Here is a 10,369-nt window from a genome sequence, read left to right as displayed (position 1 = left end):
TTGTGGCCTGGGAAAGCAGTAGAGGACGGCCCAAAGCCTTGGGACCCTGCACCTGTGTGGGAAATCAGGAAGAGGCTCCTGGTTTTGAATTAGTTCCATTCTGGCTGTTGCACCCACTTGGGGAGTGAATCATCGGATGGAAGATCTTCCTCTCTGTCTCTCCTCCTCTCTGTATATTTGACTTTCCAATAAAAATAAAATAAATCTTTAAATAAAACCTAATGTGTCATTTCAAATGTGAAGCATAGCCATATTTATGTGTGTGTAACATACAATACTATTACATTATAATATTCAGAGTGAATGAACACGTCTTGTAATCTTTAAATGTATGTGAATGCAGTGGGTCACATTGCAGAAGTGTTTATAGCCTAAAAAGAGTAGTTGACTATTGTGAACAAAGGTACATAATGGATGATAAAAAGTGAGACATTAGACATATATTTGGGTGGCGTATAGGGTATAACAGGATACAGAATCATTTCTGACACTAACAAAAACTGCTCTTTTGGTGCTTTGTATATATAAAATTGTATAAAGTTGACTTATTTAGTTCTTATCACCACCTTTTAGATTAGTACTAGTCTTTATTCCTTTTTTTTTTCGCATCAAATAGGCAGGGTCTTCCAAAATTCCTTGAAAAATGCACATTATTATAGTTCTATTTTTCCATGAACTTCTGAATTACCCTCATACCTCATTGGATCTGTGCTGGGTGAAAGGAAGGCAGGATGCATAAAATGAGGAGTGGAAGATGCAGTATTTTATTTTTCCCAAATCCAGGCTAAATAGATGAAAATTTTGTATTGAACGGACATTTCAGAAAGTCTCTCTGAAGATGAGCATTTGACAGGAAGGACTTCTCTTATCACACTGATTGTAGTCTGAGCTGCTCATTAAGCAAAACGTCAGAAGTCACGCAAATGCAGGATGACTTCTCTCACACCCACAAGACTGCGTATCTGCATCCCTCTTCACACAACATCGCTCTTCCCAATATCTGACACTCACCTTTATTCCGTGTGTTGTGAGATGATCATCTTGCCTCTGCATTATTTAGTTTACCTTGAAAATACCGAAGCCAAATTTGTTATTCAGTATCGATAACAGCATCTCAGTTTTCACTATGCAATCTTAACCTTAGCTGGCAGTTTAATGGATTTACCTAGTTCCTTTGTTCCTGTAACTCCAAATAAAAATTGCATGTTCTTGGGTGTAGTACATAACTACCAATAGCCTGAATTATTGAAAACTGTGTTTCTGAAGATCAGTTCTCCATTGGAGCGGTAAATATCTTAATGTTTTTGCTCCATTTTCAGGAGAGAAAGGGCACACTCAAGGAGTCACATATTTAACGGTCTTGCACTGTGTGCCTATTTTTTGTCCAAATCCCTCAGCCTCAGGCTTAGTGTAAGGATTGTAAAGGGATTATTATTGGTTGGGAAAGTGAAGTCAAGTGATTGATGCTAGTTCAGTGGGAGAGGTAGCTTCAATGGGAGTTATTAAAATGTTGCTAAGACATACACATGTGCATAAACACACCCAATAGACATAAATTGGTAGGCTGGTGTCCAAATTCTTTAGAGGCAGTAGAAGAACTATCCCCTTATGTATGATTCAATCACAACTCTATAAACTTGCCAAATTCTGTGCCCTGGAAACATCAAGAGTCCAATTTTTACAGCGTGCATGGCTCAGAAGATATTATATACTCATGGGTTTTAATCATCAGACTGCCAAAAACCTAAATGAAAACAGACCTCAAATCATTTGCTGCCAGTCCAGCTCCTAAGCAAGTACAGGATGATTGTAATTCCGTGATGTTATCAGCGATATCCTCACAACTTAGATGATGTGTGGAGAATATGCATTCATACTCTACATGCATGAACTCTTTCAGTTTGGAAACAGCCACACTAGCGTAATAATCTGTATGTGAATAGGAAACATGAACATCATTCCTGTCATTGATTTTGTGACTATGTAAGCTTTTTGCCTTTGTGAATTATGTCAAACACATAGCAAAATGTAATGAATTAGCATTCCAGCGGTTTTTTTTTCTTAAAAGCTTGTTTTACATTATACTCAAGGCACAGCAAAAAATGAAATAAAATTACTATCATCATGAAACTTGCATTATTTTTAGGGGGTTCCGATACTAAACAAATAAGTAAATAAAATATTTAGGGCATGTTGGTGATGAACAAGATAAAAAATAATGTGGCAGGGCAGTGAAACAGGAAATAGGAAACTTTTGGCAAGGGTTAAATGTCACTAAAGTGTGTTAAGGTGAAGTGGTGGGTAAGGAGTTGGTCAAATGATATCAAAGAACCTTAAATGGTCAGACTAGTAGAGCATTTAAGAATTGGGTTTATATAGATTTATTTATTTTTACTGGAAAGTTCGATTGAGAGAGAGAGAGAGAGAAGAAGACAGAAAGGTTTTCTGTCTGTTGCTTCACTGCTCAAGTGGCCTCAGTGACTGGAGCTAAGCCAATCCAAAGCCAGGAGCCAGGAGCTTCTTTCAGGTCTCCCTTTCCATTGTTGGTCTCAAGGCTTTGGGCCATCCTCTGCTGCTTTCCCAGACCAGTAGCAGGGAGCTGGATAAGAAGTGGAGCAACCAGGATATGAACCAACACTCATGTGGGATCCTGGCATATGCAAGGCAAGGACTTTAGCTAGTAGGCTGCAAAACTGGGTCCTGTAGTGTTTGTTTTGTTGCTGCTTCTTGAGCTTTTCATAGATCCTGGATATTAATCCTCTATCGGTTGCGTAATTTGCAAATATTTTCTCCCATTCTATCAGTTGCCCCTTCACTTTGTTTTTAATTTCATTTGCACTGCAGGAATTTCTCAATGAATACTATTTGCTCTAATTGCCTAAGCTTCTGGTATCTTTTCTAAGAAGGCTTTTCCTATGTCTGTGTCTTGCAGAATGTCCCCAATGTTTTCCTCAAGTACTTTGATGATATTACATCATGGATCTAGATCCTTGATCCATTTTGGGTTGATTTTTGTACAACTTGTAAGGTAGGGGTCTCATTTCACATATCCGCACATGTAGACCCAATTTTGCAGCACCACTTGTTGAAGATACCATCTTTTCTCCTGGATTGATTTCAGATGATTTTCAGATGTTGGCTGTTGATGCATTTGTTTATTTCTGGGATTTCTGTTCTGCTCCATTAATCTTTATGTCTGGTTTAATTTTAATTTTTTAAAAAAGATTTATTTATTTTTATTGGAAAGTCAGATATACATAGAGGGGGAGAGTCAGAGAGGAAGATCTTCCATCCGATGATTCATTCCCCAAGTGACCACAATGGCCGGAGCTGCACCGATCTGAAGCCAGGATCCTGGAACTTTTTTCAGGTCTCCAACACAGGGGCAGGGTTCCAAGGCTTTGGGCTGTCCTCGACTGCTTTCCCAGGCCACAAGCAGGGAGCTGGATGGGAAGTGGAGCTGCCGGGATTAGAACCAGCACCCATATGGGATCTTGGTGTGTTCAAAGTGAGGACTGTAGCCTCTAGACCACTGTGTCGGGCCCTAAAGTTCTCTTTCATAGTCTTTGTTTGCAGAGACACCAAGTCACAGGATGCTGGGGATGCTGTCAGCGCCATGAGCTTGTCTTGCCCACATAGCAGAGATGACTGCTCCACCTTGGCTTTGGTCCCCTGGGACTTGTAGTACGGCAGGGGTGTATGTATCAGAGTGCTGGATGGGTGTGCATCTCAACACCTTGCCAGGCCACTATCCCAGATTCAAAGTCTGTGAGAGAATGTGCCTTTATTCTTTTGATAAAATCATCGGGACATTGGGGTCAGTGCTGTGGCATGTAGGCAAAGCTGCTGCCTTTGGTGTGGGTTCAACACCTGGCTGCTTCACTTCTGATTCAGCTCCTTGCTAATTTACCTGGGCAAACATTGGAGGATAGCCAAGTTGTTGGGCTTCTGGACCCACTTGGGAGATCCAGAGGAAGCTCCAGACCCCGAGTTTTGGCCTGATCCTTCCCAGGATGTTGTGGCCATTTGAGGAGTGAACCAGTGGATGGAAGATCTCTCTTCCTCTTGCTGTATAACTGTTTCAAATAGATAAAATTATCTTCTAAAAACTCACCTTCTCACATGGGCATGCACAGACAGATAGGAGCTACAGCTGCCACAACCTTTGAAGATAGCACTCTCTGCTAGCTGGCCCAAGAGCCCCAGCAGGGCAATGGGAGAAAAGACGTGAGCTCTACCTTCAAGGTGATCTATGGGCTCCCTATGCCTGCTTTGGCTCCAGTCTGAATCTGTATTCAATGCTGCCCACAGCATTCTACACCAGCCAAAACTGTCAGCAATGTTGACTTTGAGGATCAGCATAAACTGAAACTGCAGCAACTTTTACTGCCTTTCGAATAGTGCTGTCTCCCTGCTGGTTGAGGTTGCCTGTGGGAAAACAGACTAAAGAAATATGGTTCTCCTTGTGATGATGTGGGTACCAGGGTACCAGCCCTGTGCTCTGGCTCCCATCTGCACCTGGCATTTGTGTGGTCCTTAGATTCTATGTTAGGCAACATCCTCAGTGACCCAGAGTGTGACTGCTCCCACTTTGCATCTGGAGCCAAGTCCCATCCAGTCACAGGAGTGGCTCACTGCTATATGACTGCACTGTCCACACTTCTCTGTGATTTCTGTCTGTCTTCTGTACAGTTTCCACTGCAGACTTGTCTCCAATTCTCCCTGCCTAATGCACTACCTCTGCTTTTCTTTCGCTAGCTTTGCTTGGTCACAAACAGCAACTTGGAATCAACGTTGGGGATTTTAAGCAGAGGAATGATGCAATTTGTCATTTAGCAGAGTTTTTGTAGTTAGGTAAATAACAGACTGAAGGAGAGTCCTGCTAGCCTATGTGTATGCTATTAAAATGTTAAATGTTAGTCTATACATTTTTAGAAGATTTAAAAAAATCTTTGAAATTCAGAGGTGCAGAGAGAGAAGATAGATAGATAGATAGATAGATAGATAGATAGATAGATCTATCTCCCATCCATTGTTCCTTTCCCAGGTATCCCCAGTGCCATGGCTGCCACAGGCTGAAGCTAGGAGCTAGGAGTTCCTTACAGGTCTCCCTGGTGGGCGCCAGAGTTCAAGCCCTTGCACAATGTTCTGCTGCTTCCACAGGACCATTAGCATGGAGCTGTGTTGTTAGTAATGCAGTTGAGACTCCAATTGGTGCTCTTAAGGGATGCTGGCATCACAGGTTGGATGCTTTACCTGTTTTGTGACAGGATGGTCCTTCACATATTTATATATTCTAAATATTTACTTATTTACAAATCACAGTCTTTGCCCCCACCCCCTACAGATTGAGAGAGAGAAATCCTTGTTTGATTCATTCCCTAAAGCCTGGCAACAGCCATGACTGGGACAGGTGAAATCTAAGAGGTGAGAACTCCATCTGGGTCTCCCATGTGGGTGACAGGGACCCAACAACTTGAGCCATTACCTGATGCTGCCCAGAGTAGGCACTGTCATGAATCTGAATTTGGGCATGGAGATGTGGTTTGAGATATGGGCATCCCAGATGCCAAGTGACATCTGAGTCGTTAGGCCACTGTCTACCTAACCACATAAAAAAAATTCCATGTATCTCCTGAGAACTTGTTGATTCCACATCTTGGTGACTATGAGTAGTGCCTACGCTACATGATGATTCAGTTATGTCATGGTTTCATGTCTTTGGATACATACCTTATAGTGGCATTGTTGGATCATATGGAAATTCTATTTCTGTTTTTCCACATTTTTCCACTTCCTAGCAAGACAAGCAAGACAAGCATGTTCAGATTCACTACTATTATTCAATATAATATTAAAAGTCTTAGCAGGGATAATTAGAAAACCAAAGGAAATAAAGAGCTTCTTTTTTTTAAAAAAAAAAAAGATTTATTTATTTTTTATTGCAAAGTAAAACATATATAGAGAGAAGAGGAGAAACAGAGAGGGAGATCTTCTGTCCATTCACTCCTCAAGTGACCACAACAGTCAGTGCTGCACTGATCCAAAGCCAGGAGCCAGGAACTTCTTCCAGGTCTCCCATGCAGGTGCAGGAACCCAAGGCTTTGGACTGTTCTTGACTGCATTCCCAGGCCACAAGCAGGGAGCTGGATAGAAAGCAGGGCTACTGGGATTAGAACCGGTGCCCATATGGGATCCCAACATGTTCAAGGCGAGGACTTCAGCGCTAGGCCATTGCGCCAGGCCCAAGAGTTTCTATATTAGAAATTCAGAAATCAAAATATTCATTTTTGCACTGATAGAAGGATTCAGTAAACTTGTAGGATATAAAAATAACACACAAAAGATACATTTAAAAAAAGATTTAATTATTTTTACTGGAAAGTCAGATTTACAGAGAGAAGGAGAGACAGACAGAAAGATCTATCTGCTGGGTCACTCCCCACATGGCTGCAGTGGCTGGAGCTGAGCCAATCTTAAGCCAAGGCCAATCCAAAGCCAGGATCCAGGAACTTCTTCCAGGTCTCCCACGTGGGTGCAGGATCCCAAGGCCTTGGGCGGTCCTCTATTGCTTTCCCAGGCCACAAATAGGGAGCTGGACGGGAACTGGAGCAGCCATGACATGAACTGGCGCCTATATGGGATCTTGGCACATGCAAGGTAAGGACTTTAGCCAATAGGCTATTGTGCCAGACCCCAAAAGATACAATATTTTTAAAGTTTTTTTTAAAAATTTTTACTGGAAAGTAAGATATGTCAGATATACATAGAGGAGGAGAGACAGAGAGGAAGCTCCTCCATTTACTGATTCAATCTCCATGTGGCGCAATGGCGGAGCTAAGCCAATCCAAAGCCAGGAGCCAGCAGATTCCTTCTCGTCTCCCACACGGGTACAGGGTCACAAGGCTCTGAGCCATTCTCGACTGCTTTCCCAGGCCACAAGCAGAGAGCTGGATGGGAAGCAGGGCTGCTGGGATTAGAACCGGCACCCACATGGGATCCTGACCTGTGCATGGTGAGGACTTTAGCTACCAGTCTACCACACTTGGCCCAAGATACAGTTTTTAAAGCTTTTGTGAAATCAACTTGTTTTAGACTACACATAGGAATGAGGTCATATGACATTTATCTTTCTGTTCATAATGTATTTCATGTAACATAAAAAGCCTTAGTTCCATCTATGATGTTGAAAATGACAAGATCTCATCTTTTTTCATACCACCTTTTCTTTTTCTGTGTATCAGGGGATGGATGGACACTTAACGTTGTTTTCACTTCTTGGCTATTGTGACATGGGAATGCCTTTTGATTTTATACCCAGTAATGGGATTGCTGGGTTACATGTTCGCTCTCCTAAGTTTGTGAAGAACCTCTACAATGATGGTACTGATTTATATTCCCACCAACAGTGTATAAGGGTTTCCTTTTCTCCACATCCTTGCCAACACTTGTTGGTACTGTTTTTTTAGTTAATAACCAGTCTAATTGGACCACGATGTTATCTCATTGTAGTTTTTATTTGCATTTACTCAGTGATTTGTGATGTTGAATGTTTTAACATCAATATATGGGATTAATATGTTTTCTTTTGAGAAGTGTCTGCTTAAATCTACTGTTAATTTTTATATTAGATTTCTGGGAATTGAATTCTTTACACATTCTGATTATTAACCCCTGGTCAAATGAATGTGTTATGCTGTGGCAGGCACAGCCGAACAGCATCTTGGAGAAAGGAGGATGCATATTGAGAAAAGACAAGACAGACTTTTTTTTGAAAGCTGAGCAGATACAAGAATCCTCTTTGAGAGTAGATTCACCACAGTGCTTGTCCCAGTGGTTTTTACTCATTTGGGGAACTCTACGTTATGTTGATTTGATTCAATTGTGTGTCTTTGTTTACTGACTAATCACCATCCCAGCCACGGAGTCCTCTGGTGGATCATCACATACCCAGGGGACAAAGTATGCACAGCACTGGGCAATTATCTTAGGAATGTGTGCTGCCTAAGATTCTGGCTTTGCCAGCCATGGGCCCTATCAATGCAATATCATCTCAACAGTTTCCATATTAGACACTGGGCACTATTTCTGTTGTGTCCCTCTGTGGCTTGCTGGTGTCTTTCCTTAATGACCTCTGGCGTCTGAGCCACAATACTTGTCTCAGAGAGGTTTGGCTTTTGGCCAACTGCTGCCCAGTATGCAGGACACCACTGCATACTGCAGGGTTTCTTCTCAAAACAGTTTCTGCCTGTGGCTGCTTGCAAATGACTTTCCCATTATGCAGATATTTCTTTCCACACCGATTGTTCTTTTATTGTGCACGTCTTTAGTCTGATATAAAAGAATGCAACTTGTGTTTTTAAAAGATTTATTTATTTTGAGACAGTTATATAGAGAGGCAAAACAGTGAAAGAGAGAGAAAGAGAGAGAGATTTTCCATCCTCTGGCTCATTCCAATGCCAGCTCCAGGCCACTCTGCAACTCATAGCCCAGAGCTTCCTTTAGGTGTAAAACATGGGTGGCAGGAGCTTTCTTTTGATGCTTAGACAATTATAATAGAGATGGACTGAATGTGGAGTATCTGGGACATGAGCTGGCACCCATATGTGATGCTGGCATGGCAGGTGGCAGCTTTACCTGCTGTGCTACCCTGCTGATCTCATCTCTTTTAACTTTGTTTCCTGTGCTTTTGTAGTATGACCCAGAAATCTTTGCTCATTGCAATGCTTTGAAGTACTCTCCATAGATTTTCTTATGGCCATTCCAAAGGTTCAAGTCTTAAATTTTAGGTTTTTAATCCATTTTGAATTGAAGTTTGTAGTTTCATTATTTTGTATGTGGATATCCAGTTTTGTTGCACCATTTGCTGAAAAGACTACCCTGTTTCCATTGCACATTCATGGCATTTTCGTCAGTCGGTTGGCTGTAGGTATGTGGGCTTACTTCTAGAGTCTAGAGTCTATTCTGTCAACTTGTCTGTGAATCTGATTTTAAGACAATGTTGTACTGCTTTAATTATAATAACATTGCAATGTACTTTACAATCATTTAGTGTGATGCTTCTTACTTTGTCTTTGTTACTTAGAATTGCTTTGATATTTGAGGTCTTCCACGATTACATACAACTTTTTGCAGTGTTTTTTTCTAGTTCTATGAAAACTGTCATCGAGCTATTGATAGGAAATATATTGCATTTTAAATCACTGTGGGTAGTTTGTTTGCATCTTTAAGTAATAGCAATTGTTCCAATTCAAGAACACATTATTTTCGTTTGTGTCCTCTTCAATATATTTTATTTATTTCAAAGGAAGAATTACAAATAGATTGACAGAGAGAGAGAGAGAATCTTCCATCCTCTAGTTCACTTTCCAAATGGTTGTAGTGGTCATGGCTGGGCTATGCTGAAGTCAGGAGTCTGAGACTCCATCTGGAACTCCCATGCTCCCATGTGTGTTACAGGTGCCCAAGTGCTTGAGCCACCTTCCATTGCCTTCTCAGGTGTATTTAGCAGGGACTGGAGCAACCAGGATTCAAACATTTGTTTAGGATACTGGCATCACAGATGGTAGCTTTCCTTGCTAAACCACAATGCTGACTCCCTCTTCAATTTCTCCCATCAATGATTTCATTTTCATCATAGAAGTCTTTTACTTCATTGGTTGAAAGTATCCTCAGAAACCTTTTTTTTTTGCAACTATTTTTTTTGCAACTTTGGGAAATGAGTTCTGTTTATTAATTTATTTTTTTCAGATGATTTAATATTGATGTACAAAAATTATACTCATTTTTCCTTTAAAGATTCTTATTTTTAAAAATTTGAATTGCAGAATTAAAGAGAAAAGGTAAGACAGAGAGACCTTTCATTCTACTTCATTCCCCAAATGGCTGCAATAGCCAGAGCTGAGCCCATCTGAAGTCAGGAGTCAGAAGTCAGGAGTGAGGAGCCTCCTACAGGTTCCCCATGTGGATGCATGGGCATGAGGAGTTGAGCCATTCTCTGCTGCCTTCCCAGGCTTCAAGCAGGGCTAGATCAGAACTGAAGCAGCTAGGATGAGCTGGTACCCATACGAAAGGCCAGCACCACACAGATGGAGAGAGCCTACTCTGCCGTGACACTGGCAGAGTATCTTGAAATTCTGCTGAATTTCCTTTGTTGTTCTTGTTTTTTAAAGCACATTTTTGGTGGAATCTTAAAAGTTATGGGAATTCTAGAAGGTGTAGAAAGATAAGCTGGGATTAAAGGTGTGTTCAATGAAATAATAAGAGAAAATTTCCCTAATCTAAAGAATTGGGAAACAGCATCCAGGAGGGCACAGAACTCTCAACAGGCTTGACCAAAAGTGATCTTCACCGGACACAAGATTACCAA

Source organism: Ochotona curzoniae, unplaced genomic scaffold (assembly GCF_017591425.1).
Source record: "Ochotona curzoniae isolate NIBS_2020 unplaced genomic scaffold, NIBS_Ocur_1.0 scaffold_3171, whole genome shotgun sequence".
NCBI classification, from domain to species: domain Eukaryota; kingdom Metazoa; phylum Chordata; class Mammalia; order Lagomorpha; family Ochotonidae; genus Ochotona; species Ochotona curzoniae.
Note: the sequence above shows the minus strand (reverse complement) of the source record.